At 52.3% G+C, this 24424-nt stretch overlaps 2 long non-coding RNA genes across 6 annotated transcripts in view; one reads left to right on the top strand and one right to left on the bottom strand.

The window, feature by feature from the left end:
- Positions 1-8887, top strand: part of LOC108407099 (uncharacterized) — a 33223-nt gene extending 24336 nt beyond the window's left edge. The window contains exons 4-5 of the long non-coding RNA XR_005059317.2: positions 2612-2744; positions 8621-8887. This is a non-coding gene — a long non-coding RNA (uncharacterized lncRNA). The remainder of the gene's footprint in view (positions 1-2611; positions 2745-8620) is intronic.
- Positions 8888-18963: 10076 nt separating this feature from the next.
- The window catches only part of LOC118971063 (uncharacterized), an 84521-nt gene continuing 79060 nt past the window's right edge, over positions 18964-24424 (bottom strand). For 3 of the 5 annotated variants that reach the window (XR_012132975.1, XR_012132973.1, XR_012132974.1), the window contains 3 exons: positions 21570-21821; positions 19408-19584; positions 18964-19320 (listed from right to left, as the gene is read on the bottom strand). This is a non-coding gene — a long non-coding RNA (uncharacterized lncRNA). The other 2 variants (XR_012132976.1, XR_005059331.2) reach the window with 2 other exon arrangements.

Here is a 24424-nt window from a genome sequence, read left to right as displayed (position 1 = left end):
AGTCAGGCCCATAGAAGTCAAGACAGCTGGAAGGAAACTTATTTATTAAGTCCCAGTTTACACTACAAGATATTAATCCTTCCCTTTTTCAAATTCATCCCTTAGCACACATAGCTAATAAGGATAAAGGGTTCCCCCCCTTGGGGGCTTAATCTGCGTCAGGCACTTGGGTGAGCATCTGACACACATTAAGACCCCCGGCAGACCCTGCGGATTTGCTCCCTAAAAGACATCCACAGCTGCCTTCCTCCGGGCCATCCTCTGCTGGCAAGTCTAGAGAACTAAAATAGTCCATTCCCAGATGCTTTGAAAGGTAGGGGTGATCATTCACCACGATTCTAGCCAACATGGTGTAGACCAAAGGCCACAGGGCAGACCCCCCCTTCAGAACACAGAACCCCGTATTCTTCTTTCTACCTAGAACACAAACCAGAGGCTGGAGGTTAAGCAGTCATTTTGAGACCATGAGGCAACACTCCCAAGGATGGAGCCAATACACTAAGAACGGGAAAAGAACAAAAAGAGCGTGGGCCACTGCTGGGAGTCACTGCAGTATCCCTGGGCCGTCTACTCCAGGCTCCTGGTGCGCGGGATTCTTTTTTAAATCCTTCTTCATCTATGCTAGTGTTATATGAGTTTTCTGTTACCCCAGTGAAAAGCATTTCTAGCCAACAGATCCCCATTCTCCAAGTGAGGAAACTGAGGCTCAGAGAGATGAGGCAACCCACTGAAGTCCCAATAAGAATAAGCAGTGGAGCTTGGACTCACTGCGATTCAATGATTCTTGTCCCTCAGTCATCCCCACCACAGCCTACTGCCTCAGCAAGGAGTCACTTGCACAAATTTCTGCAAGCATTTTTCATTGTCACACTTCTTGAATGCATTACTTCAGTAACAAGGCTCAAAATAATCCAGGTGTGTAATGGACAGCTACAATTCAGATCATGATACTATTTATCCTGATAATTAGCTAACATTTATTGAATGCTCACACATTGTACCCACTTATCTCATTTAACCTGGTGACAGCCCCCAGAGGTGGCTACTGGCTACTGTTAAAATCATTATTTTCACATAAGGAAATCGAGTGGGCAAGTGAACTGCCCAGGATCTCACGGCCAGGGAATGGCTGAGCTGGGTTTCCAGGCCTGGGCCCTGCAGGTGTGGGTGCAGGAGGGGCGGCCCCATGCCTCAGTAACGAAGCCCTTTTGACCGTCCTGATCAGAAACACCTCCATCCACAGGATGACGGAGTTCTGCCAGGTACCACGTCTGTCACCCTGTCACAGGGAAGGGAGCAGGGGGCTTGAAGGTGCTTCCTTGGGCCCTGGCTAAGCTCTTTTCCTGTGGCCAGGGGACTGGCTTCCTGCTTGCCCTTAATCTGGTATCCAGCTTAAGAGTCAGCCTGCCCGCAAGGCTGATCTCCACAAGCTGGGAATCTCAGTCTGACACAGAGAAGCAAGCAACTCCTTTTCTTTCTCCCTCTGTCTCCCTCTCCCTCCCCCATTATGTTCTTAATATATTATAGCTTAAAAATAAATGCATAGGACAAATAAAGCCATGCGGTGTACAGCCAGGAGGATACCACCATGGAGACCAGCTCCTCCTCAGCAGGTGGCAGTGACCTGAACAAGTCACTCCCTCTGTCACTTTCCTCAACTGGAAGCTTCTCTCTGTGAAACAAAAAATGAATCCGTCGAAAAGCCAACATAGAGAAGTTTGAAGAAAGCCAAAGAGGAAAAGCAGGTGGAGAAAGACACTGAGGTTCTGTGCCCACAGAGGCTCCTGGGTTTCAGAAGGACAGGTGGGGTCAGTGTCACTTGTCCAGGGGGAGGCGGCCAGAGCCCACGGGCATCACCACCCACTTCCCACTGATGGGTGTGACTTCAGTCCGAGGCGGGGACGTGCAGCGCCAGGGCCCAGGCTGCCCAGGCCCACACACTGGTGCCCGCTGTCGTGCTCTCTGCCTCTGTTGCCCCATCTGGGAAAAAAGGACAATGAGCCCCACACCATGTGTATCAAGTAAGTACAGGAAATGCACATGAGAGGTGCAGGGACCGGGCACTTTCCTCAGATGTTGGTCATTATTTCTGCTCATTTTGTTGAGGATCTTTGAGGCACAGACACTGGCACAACCTTACGGGGAGAGAAAATCAGGGTGCTCTTGATGCTGACAAGAGGGAGAAGGGAGAAATTGCCACCCTGGATTGAAAAGATGGAAACTGGGGTTAAGTGAGTTGCCCAAAGTCACCAGCTGATAAATAATACTACTGCAACTCAGACAGGTCACGTGACTTGGGTGTCCTGTCCTTCATGGTCTCCATGGACAGAGCTGAGGATCAGGGCCCAGGGCTCCCAGTCTTCTGTGAGAGGGCTCCCGGGTCCCAGGGGCTTAGCTCAGGACTCAAGGAAGGAGGATGGACATTCCCAGGACACCCACACATTATTCCTCTGCCCTTCACTGGCCTCTGTGCTGCTTCACTGCAGAGGAGCAAACCCCCCAACTCCCTGGTATTTTTTGGTGACCTAGGAAATACATGTGGGTTACACAACCCTTACTATCCCCACAGCCTATTCTCTATAATGTCATACCTGTCCTTTTTGGTTCATAGGGACATTTCTGACACAACATTCCAACCCTGCTGCCTGAGCTGATCCTGCATCAAGTCGGGGCTGATCCAGGAGAGGCAGATTGGAACAGTATGGAGTGACAGCCTTGGACAGCAGCTTGTCCCTGCCCCAGCTGTATGTCTGCCACCACTCTCCACCTGCATGGCCCTGGGGGCTAGGGACTCTACTGGGGTTGGCGTTGGGGCCACGCCCTGTGGCCTTGGCCCAGGGTCTCCTCTGGGCGGGGCCGGTCTGCTCAAGGCAGTGGGGGCTTGGTGATGCGGCCCCTGGATAACATATATATATCATGCTTGCCCTAGCTGGGCAGCTCAGTGCGTGCTTGGCCTGAGAAGGAGTTAGTGGCAAAGGAGACCCTCTCCCTAGCTTCAGACCCTTTCCTCGGATCGTTTGGCGCACACCACAACCCATTTTTCCATGTGGACAGTCTCCTCCTTCCTAAGGTCCGTGCCCCACCTTCTTTGCCCGCCGGTCTTTCCCATCCCCGGGACGCTGCCCCCTCCCCTCCTGCCAGGGAGCACCCTGCACCTGCCCACTGCCCTGGTAACAGGCTGTTCCACCGGGATCCTGTGCAGCTGGCTTTTCCCACCTTTCCCAGCAGAGTTCCCACTTCCCCGGGGAGCGGTCCTGGGCCTCTGGACCACCTAGGCTGGCAGCAGACAGCTGGAGAGAGACCACCCAGATGAGCTCCTCCTCTGCAAAACACACGGGCACCACTACCAGCCCGCCTCGAGGTGTCCTGCCTCTGCAAAACCGCCATCCAGAGGCAGCAGTGCCCTCTGACCCAACCCCGTGCTGCCCCCAGCTGCCAGGGAGGTCGAGGTCAGCAGAGTACGGGCTGGGTGAAGGTCATCGGCGGAGCACTGCAGACCCACCAGGGCCTGGGAAGAGGATGCAGGGCACGGAGACTTCTGACACCCCAAGGAGCCCCTCACTGGCTCCCACCCACGGGAGGCCCCGCAAAAGGAAAACACCCATGCCTCTGGCGCTGCCATCGCCATGGCCACTACGAGCACTGTAGGATCACAGCGAGCTGCCCCTGCCTCCAAAATGTGCCCGCCTAGCCACTGCTGAAGACCTGGGCACCGGGGAGGACAGCACTGACTCTGACTGTCGGAGAAACACCACCCAGAAGGTCATGGCCAACGGCAGGGGCCCTCAACCAGCCCCTTCCTTCTCTCCACATGCCCCGGAGGCTGCAGGCTCCCTGACCTCGACCAGTCACAACTTACAGATCCCTGCTCCCAACGCCAACGTGGATGGCCTGTCTAACAGGCCCCTCATCCCACCAGTCCCACACGAGGCCATGGGCAGCACAACCGCTGGCCTGAAGGCTGACTCTGACTCCGAAGACGAACCACACGATGCCATGGGAGGCACAATGGCCTCGGCCCCACCCCCAACTCGGACTACAACCGAATGGACATGCCACCGCCCTCGCGGACAGCACCTACAATTCTCCCCTGGCCACAGACAAGGCTGTGGGCAGCACAACCGCCAACCTGAAGGCTGACTCCGACTCCGATCCAATGGACACAATGCCCCCCTCTCTGGCCGCCATCTCCTGGTCCCCCACCCCCAGGCCCCAGACAAAGCCGTGGGCAGTACAACCGCTGGCCTGAAGGCTGACTCCGACTCCGAACCAATGGACACAACACCACCCTCGGTGGCCGTCATCTCCCGGTCCCCTCCAACCCCACATGATACTGTGGGCAGCACAACCGCCAGCCTCCCACCCACCTCAGACTCCCACCGCATGGGCAGTCATTATCCAGTCTCCCCTGGCCCCACACGATGCCGTGGGAGGCACAGACAATGGCCTCGGCCCTACCCCTAACTCAGACTCCGACCTGATGTACATGCCACCACCCTCACCAACGGCACCTACAGGTCTCTCCCAGCTCCAGACAAGGCCTATGTCCATTTATAGGGGCTTCACATCCTCCTATCCATTTAACACAATCTTTCTCGGTATATGTGTGTATATTATATATTCACACTAAACCCTGTTCTTGCTAATATGCCTCTGCTCTGTTTACTCTTTGACTCGGTGACAGAGGAAGAACACACATACATGAGTGATAATGTTCTGAGCCACACTTAACTATGCAACATGTTCCACGCCCCAGTGACTGGGATGTGGAAGTAGCCGCGTTTTATGACTGTGCGTGCTCACCGCGAGGTCTGCGTGCTGAGCATTTAATGGATGACAACCCAGGGGAGGCAAGCCCAGAGGAAGGAGACTGGGTCGGCTTACGTGGCCCCTTCCCTCTCCTCTCCCACTGCCCTGAGCTCACTGGAGGCAAGGGAATCCCTGCTGTGACGCAGGAAACCACTCCTATCATTTCGGTTTTTAAACATGTTTAATTCTGTATGTGTTTGTCTTGTGTAACTTAGACTTTGGCCAATCATCCTCACATTCCCACTTCCCCATGAGAGAACAGATTTGGCGTCCAGGGCCTCGAAGCTGGAGGAATGACAGAAGGAAGCGCTTCTGCCTGCTGTATGATTATTGAAAATTTAAGCTTACTCAGAATTTATCACGTAGCTTAGAAGTATCAGAAAAGGCCCTCTTTAATGACTGGCTGGCCTGACTCTAACCTAAACTACTAAAATGTCAAACCACGTTGAGTTACAACTGTGCCCACTTCTCACTGACCCTAGAGTCTGCAGGCTCTCCACCAGACTTAATACATGCAGAATTCCTAACTTGTGGAGACCACATTCCAGTTGGAGGGGAGGAAAGAGACAATGAACATCTGTAAGTTTTCCGGTAGCTTAGCCGGTAACAAACACTATGAAGAATAAAAGGCAGTATAAGGAGGACTGAGATTATAGGCAGAGAAAAGCAGGGCTTTCAATATACACAGTGGACAGGGTAAGCCTCACCAGGGAGGTGAGATTTGAACAGTCTAGAAGGAGGTGACAGAACCAGGTATCTGAGGGAATAGCATTCTGTACAATGGGATAAATGACTGAAAAAGCCCAGAGGAAGGATACTTGTGGTCTTCAGGGAGCAGTTATTCAGCGAATGTGGCTAGAATACAGTCAGCAAGTGGTAAGGAGGGGAAAGAGGGCCGAGGAGAGAGAGATGGGTTGAAGTCCCTGCACCACCATTTACTAGTTTCATAATCACATGCCGTTGACTCGACGTGCAAGTGTCTCAGTGCCACTATTTGGGTTCTGCCTTGCAACCAGACCCATAGGCACAGCATGTGGACTGATGTCTATGCACTGAACCCAGTCTCTAGGGAGCCAGGAGTGCCATCGGCCAGTTCACCCACCTGCTATGCCCTCACTGTTTGGGCATGGGCTGGGTGCTTAGCCTGTCCCTCTCAGAACTCCAGCCCCTCTTGGCTTCTTGGCTCAGAGGCATCTCCTCATAGGGGCGGGTCTCACATCCCTACCTCCCTCCCCTCTAAGAGCAGTGAGGTCCTTGAAGCCATCCTGAAGCTCCTTCTGCAGGCCCAGGGGTGTCCTTTCTGTCAATGTTCAAGGCCTAAGTAACTACCAGTGTTTACTACATCTAGATACTCTGCATTGTGCAAACGTGAGCTCTGCTATTCACAGAGCTCTATGCTATAACTGTGATTGTACCCATTTTACAGAGAAGGAAATTGAGGCTCTGCAAGATTGAGTAAAAAGTTTGTCCTGAATGCTCCATGCCCCATTCCCCATGCGCACACTGTGTGGAACATGCTGGGCACTCAGTAGACATCTGAAGAAGGAATAGTACCTGGAGTGCTGGAATGTCAACCCTGAGCAGAGGGCACAGTAAGAAGAAGAGAGGTTTCCTGCAAGATATTCGGGAACATCAAAACAACATGGAAAGCAGTATGGAGGCTCCTCAGAATGCCCAAAATAGAAATACCATTTGACCCAGGAATTCCACTTCTAGGAATTTACCCTAAGAATGCAGTACTCCAGTTTGAAAAAGACAGATGCACCCCTATGTTTATCGCTGTACTATTTGCAATAGCCAAGAAATGGAAGCAACCTAAGTGTCCATCAGTAGATGAATGGATAAAGAAGATGTGGTACATATACACAATGGAATATTACGCAGCCATAAGAAAAAAACAGATCCTACCATTCGCAACAACATGGATGGAGCTGGAGGGTATTATGCTCAGTGAAATAAGCCAAGCGGAGAAAGACAAGTACCAAATGATTTCACTCATATGTGGAGTATAAGAACAAAGGAAAACTGAAGGAACAAAACAGCAGCAGAATCACAGAACCCAAGAATGGACTAACAGTTACCAAAGGGAAAGGGACTGGGGAGGACGGGAGGGAAGGGAGGGATAAGGGTGGGGAAGAAGAAAGAGGGCATTGCGATTAGCATGTATAGTGCGTGGGGGGTACGGGGAGGGCTGCGCAACACAGAGAAGACAAGTAGTGATTTTACAGCATCTTGTTACACTGATGGACAGTGATTGTGAAGGGGTGTGTGGCAGGGACTTGGTGAAGGGGGGTGCCTAGTAAACATAATGTTCTTCATGTAATTGTAGGTTAATGATACCAAAATAAAAATAAATAATTAATAATTAAAAATAAATTAAATAAATTAAAAAAACAACATGTAAAGGGGGCAGACACCATAGTCTTATGAGCATAGAGCTGGAGGGTGTTTGGAAAAATGTACTGGTCACACAAGACAGAACCCAAAATCAACTACCTTAGGCCAAAAATAAAATGGGAAAATCTATTTGGCTGATAGAACAGGGCTGCTTGGGGAGCTGATCTCACGCATGGCTAGATCCACGGTCCGAAATGACTGAGGCTCTTGGGGCTCCTTCTGTCCCTTGGTCCACTGTTCTCTGCTCCTTGACTGTCCTACTTAGGCTCTATTCCTGCAGCAGAACGTAGTGGCTGACAGCCCCTCCATCTCACCTTCCAGCCCCAGTGCCTGGTGGTGGCACACCTGTCCCATCAGTGCCACCTAGAATGCTCCAGGAGAAGCCTTCTGACTGGCACAGAGGGAGGCTGATGGTGTTTGGTCAGCACTGTGCCATGCAATGACCCTCGAACTAAGTAGACACTGACCTTTGCCCCTCCCACTCCATCCCCTAGGCCAGCTGCAACCACTTCTCCCCAGGGGCCCCTCTGTCTCTGTCTCTCTCTCTCACCCTGTCCCCATGCTTCCGGCCTCACCACCTCCCCATCTCATAAAATTGCCCACTTGTTCCTCATGGATCCACTCAGAAAAAAACCCACTCTGACATCACCCAGGAAAGCCGTCCTTGACGGAAACCATGGCTGCTTGTGATAGCAGAAGCTGCAATTAGCAAAGTTTGAGATGACTAAAAACCTGATTTATGAAACAAATGTCCATCCTAAATGCAAAAGAATTGATCTCTAGGAAAATAATTTCAGCAAAACGGAAACATCGGAAATGGTTTAACTGTGCTGCATAGAAAATTGATACAGGGATGAAATTGGTTTAACGGGGTTCCCTGTGGAATTCTGGTACTTTCTAGATGAAACTCTTCACTGTTGACTAATTCTGATTAAAACACTAGCATTCAAAATGCCTTTAGGGTCAAAATGTCCCAACGCCCGACCAAGGGGTCAGGTTTTGTCAGCAGCCCCAACAGAAATATGGAAAAGGAAAAAGCAGAGTCCCTGAAGGCAGAATGGCTGGGGTGGAGGGACAGGGGTAATGGTTCTAGAAAAACACCGTGGGCGGAGGGAGGCAGGGCAGACACAGCAAACACAGACTTCCCCCACGCCCCTGCTGAGGCTGCACGTCTGCTGGTTCCGTAGGCTGCCCAGCCAGGCGTGCAGGCTCAGGTCCCTGCGGGGTTACAGGCTGGGTCTGCGCTCCACCCACCGTGTGGGGCCAGAGGCCCCCACAGAAGCTCTGCCAGCCTCCAGGGCCTCTGTGCATCCAAACAGAATCAGAAAGCAAAAGTCTCATCAAATGCTGTACTTCTAAATGGCATTTATGTTTGTTTGTTTGTTTTGTCTTTCTGACCACAAATCCAGTGCAGCAAAAGGCAGAACTTCTGGAAAACACAGAAAAGTAAGGGGAAAACTGCAGCCCCACCTCCACCACCAAGGACACCAGGTGCTGTCGGGATGAGGCACCCGCGCTGAGAGGGGCCAGCCGAGCGAGCCTGAGGGCCAGGCCGTGCCAGGTCAGCCTGCCCCGCGGGAGGGGCTCCCTGCCAGTGCCCTGGGTCCCTGCCGTGCCACGTGGCCCTAGAGCCGCTGAGAGCAGAGCTGTGCAAACAGCTGAGGTCGCCTCCTAACTCTTCTCCGTCGCCACTGATGAGTCTCATGGGGTGGCTCTGAGGTAAATAGGTGATTTTCAGGCCTTTGCAACTGTCACCCCAACAAGCACTATATTCAGTAAGGACTCTTGTTATTCCCGTTTTAGGGATGAAGGAAATAAGGCCAGAGAAGTTAAGTTACTTGACCAAAATGTCATAGCTGGGAAGTAACAGAACGGGGACTCACACCCGTTTGTCAACCCTGAGCAGTGGGGGCATCCTTGGGAAGAGAAGACCGTGGAGCTCTTTTAACCACATGGTTATATACTGAGAGACAGTGGGAGGGGAGGGGAGAGGGAGGGGAGAGGAGGGGAAGAGAAAGGATGAAAATACAAAGGCTCCATGGGTCACTGGTTAGTGCCCACTGGCAGGGCCGTGAGGAGAGGCAGGCGCCCAGTGCATGCACACACTGCCAGGGCTTCCGTGAGGCACCCTGGGCTCCTGGCCAGACCCACCAGTACCCAACCCCTCAGCTTCCCGGTGTCCCTCAGACACTTGTCTTCTCAAATCAGGAAGCCCTGCTCCACTGCCTGTAGGAAGCAAAACAAAAACAGCTGCTGTGTTTGAAAGGGGATTTTTATAGAACACTCTCTGGTGTGCTTCAGGAATTCAGCCCCAAAGACCCAGGTGATGTGGTTTCTGGGAGTTAACGCACATCCTAGGGGCATGTTTACTTCCTCCCCTCCAACAACTTCTCAGACCCCCAAATCATCTGTTTGAGCCCATTTCCACCAGCCTCTCTTAGCCTCTGTCTCCTGGCAGGAGATCTGGGGACTCTGGGACACGAAGAGGCCAGGATCTGCTGTTAGGAGCTCACAGTCCAGGGGACACGTGACCGACACTGTGGCACCCCCAGCTTTGATGGACTTCATGCCTCCTTTTCCCATGTTTGCTGGTGGCCTGGGTGCCTGGTGCCATGCTGAGGTCTGAGGGTGAGTCTGCCAAGCCCCAGGGCCCTCAGGCTGCTCGCGGTCCAGGAGGGAGACCTGAGCACAGGAACGGGGGCCTCAGAGAAGGGAGGATAAACATAGCCATGCGGGGTCAGGGCACTCACATGGAGTCTGAAGGGATAAGTCAGGTTAACCAGGTGGGAATTGTCCAGAAGGGGAGAGCAGAACAGAAGACATGAAAGAGCTAGGGATCTGGAGAGCTCTGGGGGCAGAGGACCCCGTCAGTGTTTGCTGGGATCACCAAGGACACTCCCTGCCAGCCCTGAGCTCCACATTCAGGGAACCTCAGGCCCATCTTGTCAGCCAAGAGCTATAACACTGACTATAATCAGTGCCCACGGCAGCCTGGATTTGCCCATTTCCATAGCTTCTTAGTAGTAATAGCCAAATATGTTGAGTGGCTAATTTATGCCAATCACTGTTGCAAGCTAACAAGTAGCAGAGCCCAGAGCCAAGTCCAGGGAGTATATTATCCAAGCCTGTACTGAGACAACAGCCAGGATGGCCTCATATGGGTCTTCAAGTTGGGCACTGCACATGGGTGCTTTATCGGAGTGGGCATCATTCACGCTGCAGACCTCACACACAGGATACACGTGGGCATGGAGTTCTGAATACCCTGGCCAGTCTGTGGGGTCGCAGTGGGGGGTAAGGGGAAAGCCCTTTCTACACTAACCCACACTGGTACACAAGCAGAGGAGCATGCACACATACTCACTGGCACACATGTAGGCACACGGCTGTGCCTGTCACCCTCTAGGCATCCCCAGCTGACCTCTCCTGACCCCCTGTTGCTATCTGAGGCCTGGTTTGTACATCATCAGACTAAACCAGATGCAAATGCTCTGATGCCCAGAGCCATGTGACGGAGCAAGTGGATGGGTCTGTGTGTATGTGTGTACACACAGGTGGGTGCGTGCATGTGTGTGTGTGTGCATGCGCCTGCACACCCAGGGCTGGAGCCTTCCTGGGCACAAAAGTCCCCTCCAGCTCTTCAGACTGGGCAATGACAGAGTAACTTCAAAACATCTTCCTTGAACTGGCCATGGCCTTACTGCTGCCCCAGAGTCCTGTGGCCTCCTGGACTAAGGCTGAGCCTGGTTCTAACCCAGAGGAGCAGGCCAGGGTGGTGGAAACAAGCAGGACGAAAGGCGCCCACCACTTCCTGCCTCCCAGCCTGCCCACCTTTCTGCTGACTCCAGTGGCTCCCTCTCGGTCTCAGCAGCCACCAAAACCTGCAGACGCTGAAAGCTGCATGATTAGGAGAATGTGTGCAGGAGGGACAGTACTCCTGCCCCCAGCTGCCCCGCACCTCACAGCCTCGTCCTAGAAGCACTGGGTGCATCACTCCTCACACTGGCTATACCTTGCTGGCCTGAGGAAGTCCCTGCTCATGTCCCCTCCCTCCCCTTCTCACCTTTACCCTGCAATGTCACCTGGGAGCAGGGCAGGAGAGGCAGAAAGCAAGCCTGTATATCTGCTCACTGTTGCCAAGTAACAGGGCACCCCACGAGCAAGAGGGAGGGTGGTCAGAGAGGAGGACCAGGCAAGACCCAGAGCCAGGCCTGCCGAGGGGCCAGAGGGACAGCAGAGTGACACTCAGGGAAGGAACAAAAGGACAGACAGGGACAATGTGGGGTGTCCTGGGGGAGGTACAGCTGGGAAGAAGCCCAAAAGGCTGTCCCTGCATGTCACATGCCAGGAAAGAAGCAGGACAGTGACCTGAGGAATCGCCTGTCCCCATCCACTGGGCCCCCACCTGGTCCAGCACTGCACCTTGCTTAGCTCTTCATAGCACTTTACAGAAATCTGAAATTGGTCTGTCATTTAAAACTTGGGAGGTTTCACACGCAATTGCACAGGCCTGGGTTCTTCCGTGGCTGGCACTGAGCATGCTCCCATTTCAGAACAGGTGGACATGCCACCTCCCTGCTGGCCCCCTGCCAGAGCTGCTCTCCCCATCCAATCTCTGCTTTCAGGCCAGAGGCTGGACCTGCGCTAAGACATTTGGCATCGGCCGCCCTGGGCCCCTTGCCCAGGTGCGGTGGGGGAAGCGCCCTGTTGAGACTCTGGTAAGCGGTTGGGGCTCATCCTGTGCTTTAGGTCATAATCCCAGGAGAGCAGCGGATGCAGTGTCCTGCCCCAACACGCTGATGAAGGTGTCCCCTGGGGCAGATGTCAGCCCCTGAAGGACTCTGGCAAATGGCAAGAACAGGGTCTGGTCAGGTAGAGACAGGCCCCCTGGGCCCCCTCACCCCTTTGCCCCCTCTACCTTCCTCCGTCTTGAACCTGGCACCTGATAGGAGGCAGGACTGGGCCACAAAAGTTGCCTTTCCCAAAACCAGTACCACCTTGAAATCCACCCCCCACCTCCCACCTCCCCAGCCTGTCCTTGTGACCCTTCTGGCAGGACCCCACAGGGCCACACTCCTGCAGGGCTGGGGAACTCACCCCCACTACAGCCCAGTCCAGCTGTGAGCACCTCTAATTTGAAAAATGATGGGAGCTGACATTGCTCACCCAGAAGCACCCTCATCTTTGGCTCTTGCTTCTCCTGTTCCTTGGGATGCATCAAAAGTTTGTCATTTGCAAAATGGAGGTGCTAATATGTGCCTCACTGATTCTCAGCAATCTTGTAAAAAATCAAGTTAGAATGTTTAGAAAATCATGTATTTGCCCCCAAAAGCCCAGATGCGTTGTCACCAATGGGACTGTGACACTGTCACAAACTGGCATTGTTTACAAAGCCCTGTCCCTTGTATGTATCTCCTTTGCTCCTTCCACAACCTAGTGAAAGAGGCAGTATTATATCCATTTTACAGAGGAGGAAACTGAGTCTCAATGGCAGGGAGTCATTTGCTCAAGGACTGAGCAGCAGAACAAAGGCGTGAAAGCTGAAGCCCTACATCCTGTGCCTGGGGCAGGGCTGGACTTTGGGACAGAGGGACCTAGTCCACAGGTGGGGTTACCTGTGGAAACCCAGGCACCGTGAGAGCCCCAGGTGTGGGGGCTATCCCACCCAGCAGGCTGGCCTCTGCCACCCACAGGACGCTGCTCCTCTTGTCTTCCCTCCCTTGCCCAGAGTGAGGAGTGGAGGGCAGCCTTTGGGAGGCTGGCCAGAGCCCACCTTGTCTGTCCCATCCCAGCAACGAGGAGCAAACCCCCGGGGCAATGGTCTGGGGAGACTGGCGACACCACAGCAATGACGTCCCTGGCACCTGACTTATGGTAAATGCTAATTATGTGCCAGGCCTTGTGCTAAACACTGTAACTGCCTTTAGCACATTTATTCCTCCAGCCTGCGAGGTGAGAACCGTTTATCCCCATCTCACAGCTGAGAGAACAAACTGAGAGAGCTCAGGTTTCTTGCCTGGAGTCACAGGTGGTCAAGGCGGAGCCCAGACTCCCACCCTAAGTCCAGGTGCGGTCCCAACCACGCAGCCCCCCTCCCCAGGTGAAGGTGCTGGAGGGCAGGGGGAGGCACTGAGCTAGCAAAGCCAGGCCCTGCACCCCCTGGCCAGGCCCCCTTTCGTAAAGATGCCTAGACTTTGCCAGGACTTTCTGCCTTTCCTGCACTGGGGACATTTGACTTGGGGGTTTTGCACTTAGCAAAACAGATGACACACTTCTGCACATTTCCATTGTTCAGTGCCACTATTGCTCTTGGAGTTAATTCCAGGGTTTGGCTAAATCTCCTTCCCAGAATGTTCCAGAATGTAAGCATGCTATGAGGACAGGTGAGGGGCAGATGGAGACGGCACTGTTGACAATGCCACAACTCAGCCACAAGAGGTTGTTCAGAGCCAGGCTTCAGGGTCAGGTGTGGGCGAGGCACCCCCAGGCCTTCCTGAGCTCCCTGGTGAGCAGAGGCTTGGAGGTGGAGCATGCAGGCCAGGCCCAAGGAGCAGTGAGATGTCTGTGGGCCTAATGTCAGCAAGGACACACGTGACCCACTGGGAGGTGGCCGGGGATGTTGTCAAAACTTCTAACGAAGTTTTACAATTTCAATTTCTTTCTTTCTTGGTTGAAAAGTCCTGACTTTACATAGCTTTCACCTCCTTGTTTACCAATGTTTTCCAGCCCCTACTTTAAATTCTCCACCAACATGCACATGCACACACACACACACACACACACACACACCCCACTCACACTCAGACTCCAGACCTCCAGAGCTCTGTCAGCACACATGGAATGAAATGAATACTTTTAATGGGAAAACCTCATCTCTCCGGGCTGGCCCAACATGAGCAGAATTAACCACCTCTTGTAAGAATGAAGTTCTACCACAAGCTCCACAAGGAGCCTATCAGTGAAGGCAAATGCCGTTGCATACCAACTGGGAGCATGGCTGCAGAGGGCCCTGGGAATTGGCCTCAGCACCAGCTCTTTCCACGGTGCTCCGGGCACCTCACTCCCTGCATGTCCAGGATGAAGTGCCTAATGGGCCTCACCTCGTGGGCAGGATCAGGTTATGGATTAAATGCTGCATGAAGATAGGTGGGGTGTGGGGGCACCTCTCCCTTCCTGTATCCCCAGACTCTGGAGCCTGTACCTGCTCCGCAGAAGAAAGAAGGTAGGTAAGCACAGACGGAGGGCCAAAGCCTGGGCATGGCCTCTTGCCCACACCGGGGGAGGCTGTGGGCAGGCCCCATTCCAGCCTCATGCACATGGATGTGTACTTGGAAGAGCTGCAGGGTGGAATTTTCAGGAGGTCAAGACACCTTGCACCGAGACCCCTTGCCAAGGTCACTGGCTGAGTCAGATGTCACCAAAAGCACAGTGTCCCAGAAGTTTACGAGCCACCCCATGTTCTTCCTGGAGCACTTGCTCGGTCCTGGGCAAGCTGAGGCTACTTTGTTTGTGCTAAAGCACAGCACCACAGCTTAGCTTAGAGAGAAATGCGCAAACTTTGCAGACACAGCTCGGAAAATAGGTCAAACCCTGGCTCAGACATCCACAACACTGCCTTCTCCAGCATTTCTCTCTAAAATCAAATTAGCAATGTATGCAAATAAGTTGCAAGAATTCATTACGTTAATTTATCTAATTTTGGAGGCAAACCTGAAGCAAACAGCACCTTATTCCCAACACTTAGGGCCTCATAGAATCTTGTATTCTGAATTGTACTAGCCTTGCTCCAAGGCCCTTTTCTAGTCCAAAGACATGGCATGTCAATTTCCTCATAGATACAAATGTCCTGGCTTTCCAAGGTCATTTCCAAGGTAACCTGCATGCCAGAACACCCAAAGCTCCAACTCGGGGGCCTTTGAGAAGTACTGGCAGGAGCACAGGGCCCTCCATCCCTGCCCAGGGCTATGTCTTCAGCCCCAGTGGCTGTCTGTTCTGCCTCCAGTGCAGGTCTGCTCCTGGTACTCCCCCATGTTTTAGCTCGATCTGCTGTCCCAGACTTTCCCTAGCCCAGCTCCTCCCCTGGGCCCCAGACCCAGTGCCCTGCCACTTCCTGCTCCTTCAGCTTTGACCTTCCACCTGGCCTCGCTCCTGGGCAGCCCCTCACACCAGGTACAGCAGAGACCAGGTGACGGCAGAGACCCTCAGCAGAGGGAGGGCGGCAGCCGTGCAGTGGGCCCACATCATGCTGGGCATGCCGTGCATGATCCTCCAGGAATCCTGGGGGCCTCTAGGCTGGGATTTGAGCCAGGAGACCTTAGACCCCACGATTGGAGCTCTTTCACTCTGCCATGCAGTGACTGAAGTTGCAATTTCTCTGGACAAGCAGATTCCCACAGCAATACCGAGCCCTTGTGTGGAAGGCAATCAGGCAGTTCCCCAGTCCAATCAATAGTAGGTGAACTATACGAAATGGCCGTTTTGGAAGGTCAAAGCAGTCAAATAGCAGCAATTTCGTAGGTTTACCATATTCACAGCTGGTTGAACAAACAAACTCAGTCCCCTCTTACCAGGCCAATATTCAGTGCATATTTATCTCTGTGGTTCATGAGGATTGCAGGAGGGACTCTCAAATGCCCTGCCAAATTCTAAAATAGCCTACATGCAGGGCATTTTCCTGGGACACCCACTGTAGTCCCCCAGCCGGAGGAAAATGACATCGCTCTGGGTTGCTGACAGTTCACTCTCAAGTGCATGGATTGAGTGCCAGCCCTCTGCTTGGCCCTGTAACTAAACAAACAAGCAAGTAAGCAAAGTAATAAACAAACCAGACTTCTTCACAATCTCCACTTTCTTTCCTGTGTTGTAATGTGTCCCAGAATTCATGCCAAGGATGAACTCCCTCATAAATACAACTAACCAGTCTTAGATTTTTAAACCTACCCTTTTTCTTTCATAAGAGTCCAGAGTTTCGTCAGTCACCACTCCTATTCTGACCAGTTTTTAAAGACCATCCACACCCAGATTCTTTCCTGCTGGCCTCCGCCATCAGGCCTGGGGATTTCCACACTGGCTGGAGTCCCCAAAGATGAACTCTCCAGTCCCACCTGGCCTTTGTCACTTCTGAGATAACTTTATTAGGGACAGGAGAAACTGGGTGCCGACAATCACCGACTGATCCATCTGTCAGGTGCCCGGCACTGAGCTGCCCTGGACATGTTATTATTTCCACAAATCCTCACATGACCCCAGGAGGGACAGGGGTACCACTGACCTGGACCCAGTGGACTCCAAGCCCGTCTCCATCTTTACAAGGCCTGGGTTCCTCATAGTGTGATGGTTCTTCTGCAAATGCACCTGGGCTGCCTCAGTATAAGTGAGCCTCCCAGCCTCCCAGCCTCTGCTCACCCACCTGTAAGTAGGTGCGGGAAGAACAGTTTAGCTGCCAAAACCAGCCTGTTCCTAAGGGAACACGGTTTGAAAAGTCATCTGGCCATGGTTTCCTTCTGGTCCAGCTACCTAAATGCCCTTCCTGCCTTCCTTCCCACGCCGGGAGCATAGCATCCAAAATTAAACTGCCAGAAATAGATGTGCTTGGACCAGAAGTGGCAAGAAATGCTCTGGGCCTGCTGGAATCGCAGCGCAGCCTGGCTCACCCCACGGGGATCTAAAGGCGGCTAATTATGGGCAGCTCAGACCAAAGGCAAGGGAGGCGCCTGGCCAGAAGGGAGTTTCTGTCTTCCCCTTCCTCCCCATCCCGTTTTACCACCAGACTTCCTGTTGTTCTGCATCTCCTTTAGCAGATTCGGTGGCGTCCTGCCAGCTTCCAACTGATTTAGCAGAACTGGAGATCAGGGTCAGGCAGTCACGTACGTGAGTAGCTATGCTTCGCCACAGTGTCTGCGCCCCTTCTCGCCCTACAGGGCCTGCCCGCCCTGGCAGCAGACGTCACGATGCTCCTTCTGTAGCGACTTGCCCCGGCCGTGCAGTCAGAAAGAATGGGCCCAGGTGGAGATGAGGCTGGTGAGGTAGGCAGGGCACTAACCCCAGAGCACACTAGTCAAGGGCCAACCTGGTAGGTCAAGGTTTGGATGCAGGCCAAAGGGTGCTTTCAAAATGCTGCCCTGGCTGCAGGGTGGAGGTGGGGTTGGGGGACATGGAGAAGAGGCCTGTGGAGTATTGGTGTGTTAAGGCCGTGCTGGGCTCCCCAACTCTGGCAGTCAGTGGAAGAGACCCCATTCCAGTTAGGCCTCCGTAAGCCCTCTGTCTGCCAGGCCTTCCCGAGACCCTAGTAAGCAGCAGCCACAAGGCAGGAGGCCACACCTACTGTGGAGCGACCACAGCTCTCCCAGAGGCCCAGCAGGCTGAAGGCAAGCATCTAGCTCTGGGAGTCCCTGGAGCTGTGGAACAATGATACTGATGGTGGCGAGTGGGTGGGGCCAGAGGATGGGGAGTGAGCAGGCGCTGGGGTGTGGGGAGCCCCACCATCATGAATCGCAGAAAGGAAACACAGCCTAGGTGGCACTGGGGCCTTCCCACAGCCTCCCTGGATCTGGAAGCTGTCCTCTGCCCAGCCTCCCCTCCCCTGGCCCCAGGGCCAGCTTCATGAGCTGTGACCCAAGCAGTGACAAGGATGCCACACTCAGAAGGGCCCGTGATCACAAGGGCAGGGCACTTCATCTGATGCCCTCTTGTCACCATTGTGAAATTCTTAAAAATTTTACCTTTGAATTCTTGTATTTTGTAAGTGATGTCAGATGGGACAAGGGAGCATGCATGTGAGCAGAGGAGGGGATATGCACGGAAAGAACGTCCGCCCCTGCCACCACCATGTCATGGGTGTGTAACATTGCTGTGCACACCGCTCGCCTTCCAAGATACACTTACCATGTATCTGGCCCGATGCTCAGAGGGGTTCCTCTTCTGTCCTTCCCGACTCATGTGCAGACATATGTGCTGATTATATGGCAATTTCTTTGAGGGCTAGAACCCCAGTTTCTCTGTGTCTGGGCCTCAGTGCCAGCCCAGAGTTTTGCACAGAGTCAGTACCCATGACTGTTAATGAGTGAATTTATGACAAAGCATTCAGGAGAAGACTATCTGACCAAGGTGACTTAGACCCTGAATCCATTCCAAACAAGCCACAGGTCACATATCTCTTCAGAATGTAACAACTTTTTTAAAAAAGACAATGAAAAAAAAATCCTACTATTCTCTAAAATGTACTTTTAGGAAACATCAGTATCATTTTTCACAGGACTGAAACAAGGACAGCCGAGGTTGGCATTTGGCAAGGTCACCCTTGGATGCCAATGACAGAATGCCCTGCTCCAGGCACAGCTCACACACTGGACATTAGCGCAGGCTTGCTGTCCAGATCCAAAACACCTGTGCCCAGATGGGTCTTTGGCAAACTGATGCAAATATGTTCATCTTTGGGATGCCCCCCTTTCAGTGAGCGTGGAGCAAATTGCAGCTGGTTGCTCACTAACCACGTTTCTTCCTCCTGAGGTTTTCCCAGGATTCCCCAGCCTCCCTTGCAGCCAGGTTGAGGCCCTGTAACTGGGTCCTGGCCAGGAAGATGCCCCTTACAGGGCTCGCCATACAATTGTGGGCATGGTCGTCCACGCTCTCCTCCTCTTCTGTGGCAACCCCAGAGACCATGTGTTGAAAAACGTAATGTCACAGACGGAAGGGGCTCAGATAGATCCCTGAGTTGTGGCTTGGAGGAGCATAATCCCACCTGTTACCAAACTATAATGTAGACAAAAGATAAAACTTTATTGTGTTTAGCCACTGAGATTTGGGCTCTGTTTGTTACAGCAGCTAGCGTTATTTATCACAATACAGATGAATGCCAGCCTATCTCTTAGTAGGAATACATGCAGATGCCAGTAACTGAGAAATCAACCAAAGCTTCATAACCAAATGTTAGGTTGTTCTTCTGCATAACAAGCAGTCTTGGAACAGGCGATCTGAGAGTGGATTAGCTGCCCAAGTACACAGGCTCTGTCCCTCCTTCTGTTCAACCAGCCTTGGTGTGTTGGCTTTTGTGCTCCTGCTTATCACCTCATAGTCACAAGATGGCTGCTGTTCCTCTGCCATTCCATTTGTATCCTAGGCAGGAAGAACACAATAGAATAGGGCAAAGGGCCAAAGGGCCATGCTCATCACATCTGTCCCGCCTACCCAATGTTTACTTACCTCTGATTGACCAAAAGTGCATCACATGCTTGTCCCAGACCAATGACTGACCAGTGGGAATGAGATCATGAAGCTTGCTGTAGTCCAATCATGCATGATTCATCTCCAGGACTTGGGGTGGGACTCACCCTCCCTGAGATCAGCCAATCGATGTGACTGCCTGAACAAACTGCCACTCTGGTGGCAGAAGGAGGCAGGAGTGAACTAGATGTGGGGCAGTCAGCAATGGCCCTCCCTGGGGGCTGGCACCCTCATGTTCTTCCTCCCTTCTACCACCTTTCTCCAGAAAAGGTTGCAGTTAAGAGAGACCATAAAGATGCCCAACTGGATCCTTTGGCCTTTGAATCCATGGCTCTGGGCCTTGCTCAGCTGACCCCAGAACCCCATTTTATCATCTTGCCCAGGGCACTGGCTCACATGGAGTGAAATGGTAACAGGCTGGTGGCCAGCCAGAGGGCCTGATTCCCACTGCAGGTCAGAGCTTTCCCAGATGAGATACTCTAGGGCAGCTCCCGTCTTTTCTAGGATACCACTGATTGCCATAAACTGGTCATCAGAAATTAGCAGAGCTATTAAAAATTAGCCTGCTCAATGGTTGCGACGGTGCAGGGAAAGGGCTTAATCATAGGCTACCAGCTGGAGAGTGAATTATTGGAAGGCACTCTGGCAGCAAGTGTCATGAGCCTTCAAGATACTCAAACCCTTTGATCTAATAATTCCACTTCTGGGAATCTCCCTTAAGGAAATAATTTGAATACTGAAGAAGCTTTCTGCACCAAGATATTCCTGGCAGGATTAATTATAATGGTGAACACTGAGAAACAGCCCAAATAACCAGCCATTGCATAACAATCACTGAATGCATATGTAAATTCTATATAGAATATAGCCTGTGCAGTGGAGGTACAACAGATAAACAGATGGATGGATAGATGACAGACAGATAATAGATTCCACTCAGCAGACCATATATGCTCATTGAAAATGATGACTGCAGAGGGCTTATAATGGGAAAATGTGTTTGGATAAAAGACATGAGTTAAAATAATGGGAACAATATGATCATTATGGAAACATGATAATTATATGAAAAAGGCTGAAATGAAATACTCCAAAATGTAACCAGGAGTGATGAAAGCATGGGTGTTTTCCTTCTCTCTATTTTATGCATTTTTTAATTTTTTTTCTTTTATGAGTAGGTCCTGTTTGATAATAAAAATTATTTTAGAAAAACACTAGCGTTGCTAGGTGAGCATGGAAATTGGATGGGGTTGAGGGACACTTTGTTCAGCTGGGGCAGCAGTTGGAGGACTTCCCCGGCCCACACCTCCCTCTGGTGACCGCAGTCCTGTTCAGCCAGGTCCAGGGTCTTTCCCTCCCTTGGGAACCAGCTCCTGTCCCCCTTCTCCCTCCACCTTCCCCCCTGCCTGGCAGCACAAGCACCTTCAGTTCTGGTCACCTTGACTCAACTCTCAACTAGGCCAGGCCCCGGGCTCCAAACCAACCCTTAGGGTGGTCCCTCTGCAGACAGAGACTCACCCTTTCCATTAACTTTCACTCACCCTCCTGTTCTCACGAAGTGGGAGCCTTTGGCCAAGCGTGCGCCTCAATACAGGGACAACTTTGGAAGTCCCCCATATACTGAGTAGGAAAAAACTCTGACTTTTCTTTCTATTTAAACTCATCCATATTTGTGTGACCTACTGTTATTCAGGATTATTGCTCTATAATATCGCAGTGTGTAAAGATACCACAATTTACGTATCTATTTCTGTCGACAGGATTTGGGCTGTTTCCAATGCTTTAATAATACTAGGAATGGTGCTCCTGTGAATGTTCTGGTACATACCTAGGAGAAGAATTGCTGGTATGCAACGTTTATGAAGACATGCCTAAAAATTTTTATGAGACAAGGCAAAATGCTTTGTAAAACAGCAATACAACTTTGAGAGAAGAAAGCCCAAGAAGATTATACAAGCTCTCTGTATTATCTTTTCAATTTTTCTGTAGCTCTAAAACTGTTCTAAAACTTAAGTGTTTTTAAAATTATATAGCATAATAACCTTTTTAAAGTTAAAGATGATTAAAATTAAAAATACTTCTGAGGCTCTATTTAGAAGGGATGGAATGAAAAGCAGAGAAATGGTAAACACAAGACTTACGGAAGTCTGTTCCCTGGGGTTGCCGCAGGAACCGACGGGCAGAACAGCTTGGCAAGTGCTGTCAGTGCTCCAGCTTTTTTCTTGGATGTTGATTAAGTGGTGTTTGCTCGATTCAAATATAGGAAGGAAGGAAGGCGGGAGGGGGACAGGAGGACAGGGTCTTGCATGGTGTGTGCTGAGTGCCATAAACAAGGATTATGTGTGTCCAGGGCCATACACCTGGGGCGCCTTCAGCAACAGGAGAGAACGGATCTGAAGGGCGGTCAGAGAAAAAGGAACAGCTTGTCAGATGGGCCAATTGTCCTGTGCTAGAGAGCCGGAAGAGCCCCTGGCCCAGGCACATCGTATCATCCCAGGCCGGTGTCTGTACCCTGAGCCTCAGGGGGAGGAGCCGTTCTGCATTCAGCCCACCCACTCAGGAGCCAGCTCTGCCATCACCAGCCATGCCTACCGTGGTGACCTCTGTGTTCTTGCCAAAGCTCAGCGTACTCATCTTGGGGAGAAATAAAGAAGATGCTACGCGTAACATGCTTACTCACACAAAGTAGGCTCCCAATAAATGTCTGTTATTATATAACACCTCCCATCCCCCTGTGTGTATGTGTGTGTACACGTACATGTGTGTGCTCATACCCCCGAGTCATTGCCTGGCAGATGCCCAGGACCCTACTCCTCCAGGCCAGGACATAACCTGCCTGGCCTGATGACGCGCCTGGAGCCCTGGCCCTGATGCACGGGCACCATCCCCACCCCCACTTCCTGGCACACAGCCAGCCCCCACCTCATTCCTCTCAACTCCTCAGGGTATACTGATCTGAAGCCCCGCCCACTCCTTGGCCTGGCCCTCATCTGGCCCACATCACCTCTCACTTGGACCATCACCTCCATCTGCTGTCTCCAGCCTGCCCTCTTTCTGAGTCTTGACCCCATCATGCCCTGCTTGGGTCCCTCACGGGCTCCTGCTGTCTCTGCAACACAGCCCTTCGGCCTTAGCCAGCATTCACGGCCTTCAGCGGGCCCCCCTTCCATCGACTTCACCCTGCTCGCTGCACCCGAAGTCCAGGCCCACTATTTCCCCACCACACCCGCTGCCTTAGTCCAAGTGGTCTGGTGGACGCTGTTCCCTGCAGCCCTCGGCTCCCTTCCTCCTCCGTCCCGGCTCCCTCGGCGCAGAGCCACCCCTGCTCCCTGGCAGGTAGCTCTGTCTCCACAGTCCCTTTCCACCCAGTGGGAGACCGTGAGGGCAGGGCGCCCATCACACCCAGGGCCACACTCAGAAAGTACTTATTAAATAAACAAACAACTTGTTCCATTTAAAGGGTAAGGATCTTTGACTCCCCACTGCAATTATATTTTCCTTTCCCTGATTCAAAACTTTGCCTGGCCTGGGTGGAGGAAGGACAAGTGGAAAACATCTGTCTGGTGGTTTGACACGGGCAGAGACAGAGGATGGAAAGAAATCTGGTGCCTCCTGTTTACCGTGAAGGCTGAGCTTCAAAAGAAAACGTACAGCCATAGCAGATAGACAAATGGAGACAGCTGCACGCTGGGGCCCCCCAGAGCAGCCTAGCAGATGCAGTTCTGGAGGACCAGGGGTCTGCAAGCCCCAGCCTTCTCTGGCCAGAAGAGCTGGTCCAGTTTGCTTGGATATCCTTCTCTAAAGGACATTTCGTACTTTTCCATCTTTCCAAGAGATGGAGCAAAGATCCCTGTCGGAGAGTCCCTGTTGCCCCGTCAGTAAGGGAAGCTGGGGGCAATATTGCAGTCGGTGCACAACTACACACTTAGAAGAGCTTACATAAAGCAGGACCTGTCCTGGGTTCCCTTACTGAGAGAGAGGCAACCAGGAAGGAGACGTGGAGCCTAGAGGTCTAAGCCTGAGTCTATGCCGCTGGGTCATCGTCCATTTGACCCTAATTGAGCAGGGCCCTGGACCAGCACTCCTCACTCAAGGCTGTCCTGGCCGGCTGACCAGCTGACCCCACCAGACCACAGCCCCAGGAGACAGAGCTGGCCGGTCACTGCCTGGGTCCCTGAGCCTTACTGAGCTCAGGGGTCAGTCCTGGGTGCTCCCCCACAGCTTCCTAGATACAACTCCTCCTCTTGGCCCTCCGGGATGTGCACCTGAAGGTGATTGCTGAGGAAGCCCCCTCAGCTGAAGAGAGGTCTCCAGGCCAGCCGGACATCCTCGGGCTGAGTGTGATGGCTTCCGAAGTTTGTCAACAGGATGTGTACCCCTCATACTGGTGACCTCGGAGGAGCCACGGTGGAAAAAACACCCTGTGTTTCTTCTTCGCTCCCACAGTCACAATACTTCCGATGCCAGATGTGCACTGACATCACATAGTTCTCTGCGACACCAGCTGGGTGTCCCTATAATTTGATTCAAGTCTGACACTGAGTTAGTGCAAACCCTGCAGGTGCTGGGCTCAGTCTCACAAGACCGCCCCCAGTACAGACGTCAGTCCCATAACCCAGGTGTCACCTGTACTTCTGATGCACCAGCTGTAAATCAGGGTTCCCATCACTCCCGTCATTTGCTAGAATAGCTGACAGAACTCAGGGAAACACATGTAGCAGTTTGTTATATGATAAAGGATACAGGTGAACAGCTGATGAAGCAATGCATAGGGCATTGTATGGGGTAGCAACACAGAGCTTCTAAGTGTATAGTCGGCTCTCTCCAAGCACGCCACCCTCCCAGCACCTCCATGTGTTCACAACCAGAAGCTCTCGGGAGCTGAAACAGGACTGAGCAGCTTATTCAAGGCCCACAAGGTGGTAGAGCCCTCGTTGGAAAGGTTTCTTGTCTTAGTCTGCTCAGGCGGCTCCAGCAAACACCACAAACTGGGTGG

This window comes from Manis javanica, chromosome 7, assembly GCF_040802235.1.
Source record: "Manis javanica isolate MJ-LG chromosome 7, MJ_LKY, whole genome shotgun sequence".
Taxonomy (NCBI): Eukaryota; Metazoa; Chordata; class Mammalia; order Pholidota; family Manidae; genus Manis; species Manis javanica.
Note: the sequence above shows the minus strand (reverse complement) of the source record. Positions and strands in the feature narration are given on the sequence as shown.